Raw genomic sequence first — 9,505 nt, 5'->3', positions numbered from 1 at the left:
ATTCGGTCCAAGCTAGATGGACCATCTTAGTTTCCTTTGAATGGCTTCTTCCGCTGACCGGGCTTAGATCCACTAAATCCAGTATTGACCGCCGTGTCTTTGGTATCTTCGTTGTTGTTTCGATGCTTGTGTCTGTTGCGTCATGTCCTGTGATACGTCTCCAATGTATCTATAATTTTTGATTGCTCCATGCTGTTATATTATCAATCCTGGATGTTTTATAATCATTTTATAGTCATTTTATATCATTTTTGGTACTAACCTATTGACATAGTGCCAAGTGCCAGTTGCCAGTTGCTGTTTTGGTACTAATTCTTTCTTGCTTCACTTAAATTAATTTGGGAGAAAGAAAATTTTATTATGCTCATGATCTTCACTTATATTTGTTGGAGCTTTTCAAAAGCAACACATGAAAATTAGTCCCAGAGTGATAGATATCCAAGAAGGATATAATAAAAAGTTTCATGAAGATCATTGGACAAAATAAACTTGATTCTTAGTAATAGTTTTGAGATATGATGATGCGATATATGAGTTATGTTGGTGAGTAATTATGCTTTAGTAAGAATATTGGTGTTAAGGTTTGTGATTCCCTATGCAAGTACGAAAGTCAATAGTCATGCAATGAAATTACATCCTACTTGTGCTGCATTATTCGGTGTTATTTATTCTTAATGCTTGCTCATGAGACTATTTGTTTCTTGGTTGGTCGCTTCACAATCTTTTGCTAGCCTTCATTTTGCACCAAGTATGATCTCTACTTGTGCATCCAAAATCCTTCAACCAGTTTTGCCACATGAGTCCACTATATCTACCTATATGCGGTATTCTTTTGACGTTCTAAGCAAATTTGCATGTGCCATCTCTAATTTTCAAAATAAACTTCTCTTTTGTGTGTTTGTTTCGCTCGCGGAGCAGTGAGGGGTGGCTAATATTTTCCATGCTAGATGTGTTATTGTCAAGATGAGTGTTTATTCACCTGTCATTGCACGAGAGTAAGGCAAAGGTATTAGGGATGCCCACTTCTGAACTGCAAAAAAATGAATTTACTTTATGTTGTCAAATAATATATTCCTTGGAAAGTTTTGGTATGGAGGGCAACCGTGGATACGGCTAGCCATGGAAAGTGGAAGTATGGTGGAAAAAGGAATAAACTTTATTTTTGTTTGGGAATCGCCTATGATATATCTATGCATGGAAAGTATTGGGAACTCTAAGTCATTTTCATTGGTGGGATGGATACACCTCCCAAAATGTTTTTATCTCTAAGTTTTTCTCTTTGAGCTCTGGCACCTCTACAAATCCCTACTTCCCTCTGTGAAGGGCCTTTCTTTTACTTTATGCAAATTTTATTTTGAGTCTCCATCTTCTCTTATAAAAGCACCAACTAGGAGGCAATATGATTGTACTTAAGTATTAGGTGTAGCTAATATTCGAGGCTAGTGATAACTTATTTTAGCATTGATATTCGGAAAGACATGGTTGCTTGTTGATATGCTTTAGTATCTAAATTATCATGTCAAAACTAGACTATTGCTTTGAACAACTAAAAGTCCAAATGTCCATGCTATAAAGAAATGACTATGATATGACATGATAGGTAGCATTCCACATCGAAAATTCTGTTTTTATCACTTACCTACTCGAGGATGAGTAGGAGTTAAGCTTGGGGATGCTGATACGTCTCCAATGTATCTACAATTTTTGATTGTTCCATGCTGTTATATTATCAATCTTGGATGTTTTATAATCATTTTATAGTCATTTAATATCATTTTTGGTACTAACCTATTGACATAGTGCCAAGTGCCAGTTGCTGTTTTGTCCATGTTTTTTACATCGTAGAAAATCAATATCAGACGGAGTCCAAATGCCCGGAAACTTTACAGAGAATTTTTATGGGCCAGAAGGAACAAAACGGGCCCTGGCTGCACCTGGGGGGGTGCCCTGAGGGGGGCACAACCCACCAGGGGGCGCCAGGAGGCCCAGACGCGCCCTAGTGGGTTGTGCCCACCTCGGGTGCCCCCGGACCGCCTCTTTGCTCTATAAATACCCCAATATACCAAAAACTCTAGGGGAGCGACGAAATATTCATCCAGCCGCCGCAGAGTCCAGAACCACCAGATCCAATCTAGACACCATCTCGGATGGGGTTCACCACCTCGCTTGGTGCCTCTCCGATGGTGCGTGAGTAGTTCTTTGTAGACCTTCGGGTCCGTGGTTAGTAGCTAGATGGCTTCCTCTCTCTCGCTGGATTCTCAATACAATGGTCTCTTGGAGATCCATATGATGTAACTCTTTTTGCGGGGTGTTTGTTGGGATCTGATGAACTTTCAGTTTATGATCAGTTATATCCTTTTATATCCATGAAAGTTATTTGAGTTTCTTTGATATCCTATATACATGATTGCTTATAGCCTCATATTTCTTCTCTGATGTTTGGGTTTTGTTTGGCCAACTTGATCTATTTATCTTGCAATGGGAAGAGGTGCTTTGTAGTGGGTTTGATCTTACGGTGCTTGATCCCAGTGACAGAAAGGGAAACGACACATATGTATCGTTGCTGCTAAGGATTAAACGATGGGGTCTATCTCTAAATAGATAGATCTTATCTACATCATGTCATCGTTCTTATTGCATTACTCCATTTCTCCATGAACTTAATACACTAGATGCATGCTGGATAGCGGTCTATGTGTGGAGTAATAGTAGTAGATGCAGGCAGGAGTCGGTCTACTAATCTTGGACGCGATGCCTATATAATGATCATTGCCTGGATATCGTCATAATTATTTGAAGTTCTATCAATTACCCAACAATAATTTGTTTACCCACCGTTTGCTATTTTTCTCGAGAGAAGCCACTAGTGAAAACTATGGCCCCGGGTCTTCTTTCTCATATATTTTCCTTTGCGATCTACTTTTCTCTTGGATTTATTTTCAGATTTATTAAACCAAAAATACATATATACCTTGCTGCAATTTTTCTTTATTTATTTTATTTAGCATTCGATCTATAAATTTTATACAAATTTATCTCACATTCGTTTGCCACTTGAGGCGCCGTACCCCGAAAGGGATTGACAACCCCTTTAACACGTGTGGTTGCGAGAATTTGTTATCTGTGTGCATGGGCTGTTTACGTTGTGTTGCTTAGTTCTCCTACTGGTTCGATAACCTTGGTTTCATATCTGAGGGAAATACCTACCGCCACTGTGCTGCATCATCCCTTCCTCTTTGGGAAAATACCGACGTAGCTACCAGTGACATCAGCCTGCGGTTGTCGTCTCTAGCTTCGGAGGTGCCAGGGTCGCTGGTGGTGTTGCTTCTACGAGCTAGCCAACTATCTTCTCTCGCACAAAAGCGGGTCATAAATGCGATGAGGGCTGCCATGTACTTCAGTTTTTCTTGGCCGAGGTGTCGGGCGAGCCACTCGTCACAGATGCTGTGTTTAAAGGCCGCGAGGGCTTCGGCGTCTGGACAATTGACAATTCGGTTCTTTTTAATTTAGAACCTGGTCCAGAGTTTTCGGGCTGACTCTCTGGGTTGCTGGACTATGTGACTAAGGTCATTGGCGTCTGGGGGCCGAACATAGGTACCTTGGAAGTTGTCTCTAAAGGCATCTTCCAAATCATCCCAGCTACCAATGGAATTTTCCGGGAGGCTGTTTAACCAGTGCCGTGCTGGTCCCTTGAGTTTTAGGGGGAGGTACTTGATGGCGTGGAGATCGTCACCATGAGCCATGTGGATGTGGAGAAGAAAGTCTTCGATCCATACAATGGGGTCTGTCATTCCATCGTATGATTCAATGTTCACGGGTTTAAACCCTTCTGGGAACTGGAGCTCCATTACCTCATCAGTGAAGCATAAGGGGTGTGCAGCGCCTCTGTATCGGGCGATGTCATGATGCAGTTCGGATGAAGTCTGTATGCGGTTTTCGGCTCTGGTGAGGTTATGCCTATCGCGCCAGGCCTAACGGTCGTCCTCCCGCGTTGGGGCGTGCCCCCTTGATCCATAGATTGATCTTGTTTGGCCTTCTCTATGGTCTAGGTCTTGTCGTAGGTGTATCCTGGAGCCGCTGTCTCTCTGCTCTTACGGCGAGGTGGTGCAGGTTGGTGTTCGGCATGGGTGGTCGCTTTGTCTCGCCCACGCGGGGGCCGGTCTAGTTCATTAGTGCGGCCATGTTTTGAGGGGATTGGCTTGATGGCCTCATCGTCGAATTGTGGAAGTAGCCAACGCTTTGGATAAATTTTGTTGGGCACTGAAGGCCATATTCTTCGGCAGCTAGGACCTGAGTCCATCTGTCATTGAGTGTATCATGTTCAGCTTGGAGCCGCCGCCACTGCTTTTTTTGGCTTCATGCAGTGGTGATTAGTTGGCGCTTAAAGAGCTCCTGCTCAAGGGGTTCCTCTAGTACGATGAAATCTTTGTCGCCGAGGCTTACATCATCTTCGGAGAGTGGTAGATAATTACTGTCTTCAGAGTCCTTGTTCCCGACCGGATCATCAGGGTTAACTTGCCCTTCCTCCACATCATCATGTTCGGATGTGGGTTCGATGGGGGCTTCAGGGTCTTCGGCATCCTCTAGAGTATAATCGTTTCCGGTGCCGGTATTACTGTCTTTGCCATGACGCGATTTTGAGCGGCATCGCTGGCGTCGACGCTTCGGTGTGGACTCAGTAGGTTTGTCCTCAACCGGATCCTTCCTGCCTTCCCCTTCATCCTCTTTGGGTGTATCCACCATATATACATCGTATGTGGAGGTGGTCGTCCAGCGTCTGGTAAACGGCGGGTCCTGTCCTTGTGCGTCTCCGGCATCGTCGTCCATGCCATCGATGTCTTCGGAGGTGTAATCCAACATATCGGTTAAGTCCTCAATGGGGGCTATGAAGTGGGTGGTGGGTGGGACGTGAAATTCCCTGTTTTCAGCCCCTAGTCCGGGGTGGACATAGTTTGGAGGCGATTCCTCTGCAATGGTGAGGGACCGCATCAAGTCTAGAGCCTCGTTTATGTAACACGTACAATGCGGTTCAAGTATGATGAGTTCTACAATATGGCACTAAAGCAAGAAGCTTCTCAGCTCAAGTGCAATGCGTCCAAGAAGAGAGTCAGGGAAGCTACTCCTTCCCCAACTCAAGTGGCAACTAAGCAGCAAAAGTATTGGTTACCTCCTCCTCCCCCGTTCCGTCAGCCTTATCAGCAGAAGAGCAAAGGTGGCAATGGATCTTCCCACCCACCCAACCCAGGATTTCAGAACAAGACTTCATCTCATGCTCCAAGATCAAGTGCTCCATATCACCGTCCGCTCTCAGAGGTCACGTGCAACCAGTGTCAGCAGAAGGGTCGCTATGCAAACAAATGCTTCAACCAGAGGCGTCTTCTTCCTCCTCCTCCTATGAGATATGCTAGCAATGCAGTGGTCAAGCATAATCGCAAGCATGCTCAGGTCAACTTGTTGAACGCAGCTCAGGCAGAGGACTCGTCAAAAGAGATCATGGGTAACCTTCCTGTTAACGATATTCCTGCAAAAGTTCTTTTTGATACTGGTGCATCGCTTTCTTTCATTTCAAGACCTTTTTTTGCCAAGCATGAGTTTGTGACCGAAAAGATTCCTTTCCCGTTGAAGATTGTGTCCCCGGGCAAGCAAATGACATCTAACAATTGCGTCCCGGATGTTACTATCACGTTGGGCGACTATAAGTTTCTCTCCTCTCCAATTGTTCTTGGTAACTCAGATATTGATCTAATTCTCGGAATGGACTGGCTTTCTAAGCACAAGGTTCAGCTTGATTGTGCTACCAGGGGATTCAATTGACACACTCGTCTAAGGATGTGATCGTCTTTGCCGCTCATGATGATACCATTCGAATGTTTTCTCTCAATGAGAAGGGCGAGTTGGATGCCATCTCTCAGATTCCAGTCGTTTGTGAATATCAAGACGTCTTTCCAGAAGAGGTTCCAGGAATGCCTCCTCACCGGCCAGTTGAATTCGTCATCGATCTTGAGCCTGGCACGGAACCTGTTTGCAAACGTCTTTACAAGCTTGGACCTGAAGAGTTGAAGGAGCTGAAGAAACAACTCGATATTCAAGAGCGTATGGTTCTCATCCGACCAAGTTCTTCTCCATGGGGTTGTGGTGTTTTTTTCGTCAAGAAGAAGGATGGAACGGACCGACTTTGTGTCGACTACCGTCCATTGAACAAGAAGACCATAAATAACAAGTACCCACTTCCCAACATCAATGAGCTTTTCAAACAACTCAAAGGTGCTCAAGTATTCTCCAAGCTTGACCTCCGTATGGGCTATCACCAGATTCACATTCGTGAAGAAGATATCCCCAAGACAGCTTTCAGAACAAGCTATGGTTCATATGAATACAATGTCATGTCTTTCATCCTTGTCAATGCTCCTCCAACATTCTCTCGCATGATGAACTTTATCTTCAACCCCTAGACAAATGACTTCGTCTTGGTCTATCTCGATGACATTTTGGTCTTTTCCAAGAACAAGGAGGATCATGCCAAGCACTTGAGATTGGTGCTGGACAAACTCACAGAACATCAGTTCTATACGAAGTTTTCAAAGTGCGAGTTTTGGCTCGATGAGGTTCTCTACCTTGGGCATATCATCTGCGCCAAGGGCATAGCTTTTAATCCCGAGAAGGTGTCTGCAATTGTGAATTGGGAACTGCCTCAGAATGTGAAGCAACTCCGCAGCTTCCTTGGGCCCGCGAGCTATTGTCGAAGGTTCATTGAGAATTTCTCTAAGATCGCGAAGCCTCTTTCCAACCTCCTCCAGAAGCATGTGAAGTATGTCTGGACGCCTGAATGTGACATCGCTTTCAACACCATCAAAGAGAAGTTAGTCACAGCTCCAGTTCTGACTCCTCCTGATGAATCCAAACCATTCGAGCTTTTCTATGATGCTTCCCTGCAAGGTCTCGGTGTTGTGTTAATGCAAGAGAAGAAAGTTGTCACCTATACCTCTCGCCAGTTGAAGCCCAACAAAAAGAATTACCCCACTCATGACCTCGAGTTGGCGGCAGTTGTCCATGCTCTTTTAACATGGAGGCATCTCTTGTTGGGAAGGAAAGTGGACATCTTCACTGATCAAGTACATCTCCACTCAGCCCAACCTCAACCTCATGCAGACTCGTTGGGTCGAAATGATTCAAGAGTATAATCCGAGTATTGAATATACCCTAGGCAAGGCCAATGTAATTGCTGACGCATTGAGCGGAAAGGCTTACTACAACAGTTTGATTATCAAGCCCTACCAACAAAAGCTTTGTGAAGCTTTCCGCAAACTTAATCTCCAAGTTGTTCCTCAAGGATTCCTTGCCAACCTCCAAGTCTCTCCTACTTTCGAAGATCAGATTTGTGAGGCCCAGCTTCTTGATGCTATGGTGAAGAAGGTGAAGATTGGGATTGCCAAGAGCAAACCCAAGTACAAATTCTATCGCCTTGATGACAACGATACTCTATTCTTCGAGGATCGCATTGTTGTTCCTAAGGGTGACCTTCGTAAAGTCATTATGAACGAGACTCACAATTCACTTCTGTCTATTCATCCTGGAAGTACAAAGATGTACCATGACCTCAAGTAGTCGTATTGGTGGACTCGAATGAAGCGCAAGATTGCTCAGTTCGTAAATGAATGTGATGTCTCCTCCAACCTCTTGCCATTCCAGAATGGAAGTTTGGCCATATTGAGATGGACTTCGTGACTGGTTTTCCAAAGTCCAAGCGTGGCAATGATGCTATCTTTGTTGTCATTGACAAGCTCACTAAACTGGCTCATTTTCTTCCTATCAAAGAATCTATCACAGCAGCTCAGTTGGCAGAGCTATATACCTCCAGGATTGTCTCTTTGCATGGCATTCCGTAGTTCATATCTTCATATCGTGGAAGCATCTTCACTTCTAAGTTCTAGGGTTCTTTTCAGAAGGCCATGGGCACCAACATTCGCGTCAGCACAGCCTTTCATCCTCAAACTAGTGGCCAAGTCGAGCGAGTCAATCAAATTCTTGAAGATATGCTCAGGGAATGTGTCATTTCTTTCAGTATGAAGTGGGAAGATTGTCTTCCATATGCCGAGTTCTACTACAACAACAGCTTCCAAGCGAGTTCGGGCAAGGCCCCATTCGAGATTCTCTATGGCAGAAAGTGTCGTACTCTTAACTGGTCAGAGACTGGTGAACGTCAAATTCTTGGCAATGACTTGATCACAGAGGCTGAAGAGATGTACAAAGTCATTCGTGAAAATCTCAAAGCCGCGCAATCGCGTCAAAAGAGTTACTATGATAGCAAGCATCGTGACTTGGATTTCGAGATCAGAGACCATGTCTACCTCCGCGTCTCTCCAATGAAAGGTACTCATCGCTTCGGAATAAAAGGGAAGCTTGCCCCTAGATACGTGGGTCCTTTCAAGATCATTGGCAAAAGAGGCGATATCGCCTATCAACTTGAGCTTCCATCCAACTTTGCAAATGTGCACGACGTGTTTCACGTGTCTCAGCTCTGCAAGTGTTTCAAGACTATTGACTGCGCCATCAACTTCGAAGAGATTGATCTCCAAGAAGACCTGTCTTATGATGAGAATCCCATTGCTATTCTTGAAGAAACTGAGCGCAAGAGTCGCAATAAGTCTATCAAATTCCTGAAAGTGAAGTGGTCACATCATTCCGACTGTGAAGCCACCTGGGAACGCAAGGACCACCTCCTTTCCGAATACCCGGAGTTTTTCCAGTCCTAGATCTCGGGACAAGATCCTTTCATAGTGGTGGAGTGTTGTAACGCCCCATATGTAACTTGCCATATTTGTATTCCAACTCTTGCCATTTTCGGCACTAAGTTATGATATTCCCTCGTGGTTGGGTTTTGTCTTCGTGTTGCTTTTGTCCTTGTCATGCATCTCATATCATGTCATCATGTGCATTGCATTTGCATACGTGTTCGTCTCATGCATCCCAGCATTTTCCCCGTTGTCCGTTTTGCATTCCGGCACTCCTACGTCCTCCGGTGTCCCCTTTTGCCTCTTTTCGTGTGCGGGTGTTAAACGTTCACGGATTGGACCGAGACTTCCCAAGCGAACTTGGTTCACTACCGGTAGACCGCCTGTCAAGTTTTGTGCCATTTGGACTTCGTTTGATACTCCAAAGGTTAACCAAGGAACTGTAAAGGCCTCGTGTGTGTTGCAGCCCAACACCTCTTCAAAGTGGCCCCAAACCCACCAAAAACCCCTCCATCATCTCGGTCGTTCGATCAAGATCGTGTGGCCAAAAACCGTGCTCAATTTGGAGTCTCCTAGCTCCTCCTACCTATAAATAGGTGCCTCCCCCCAAAAATCCCGGTTGAAACCCTAGCCTCTTCTTCTTCTCGCCGCCGGACGCGTCCGGATCGGGCCGGACACGTCTGCCCGCACCCACTTCGCCGCCTCCCGCACCGGCCTGCCTGGCCTGCAGCGGGCCCACGAGGCCCAGTCGCCGCGCCGCCTGCACCGGCCTC

The sequence above is a fragment of the Triticum aestivum genome, chromosome 7A, assembly GCF_018294505.1.
Source record: "Triticum aestivum cultivar Chinese Spring chromosome 7A, IWGSC CS RefSeq v2.1, whole genome shotgun sequence".
Classification (NCBI taxonomy): Eukaryota; Viridiplantae; Streptophyta; class Magnoliopsida; order Poales; family Poaceae; genus Triticum; species Triticum aestivum.
Note: the sequence above shows the minus strand (reverse complement) of the source record.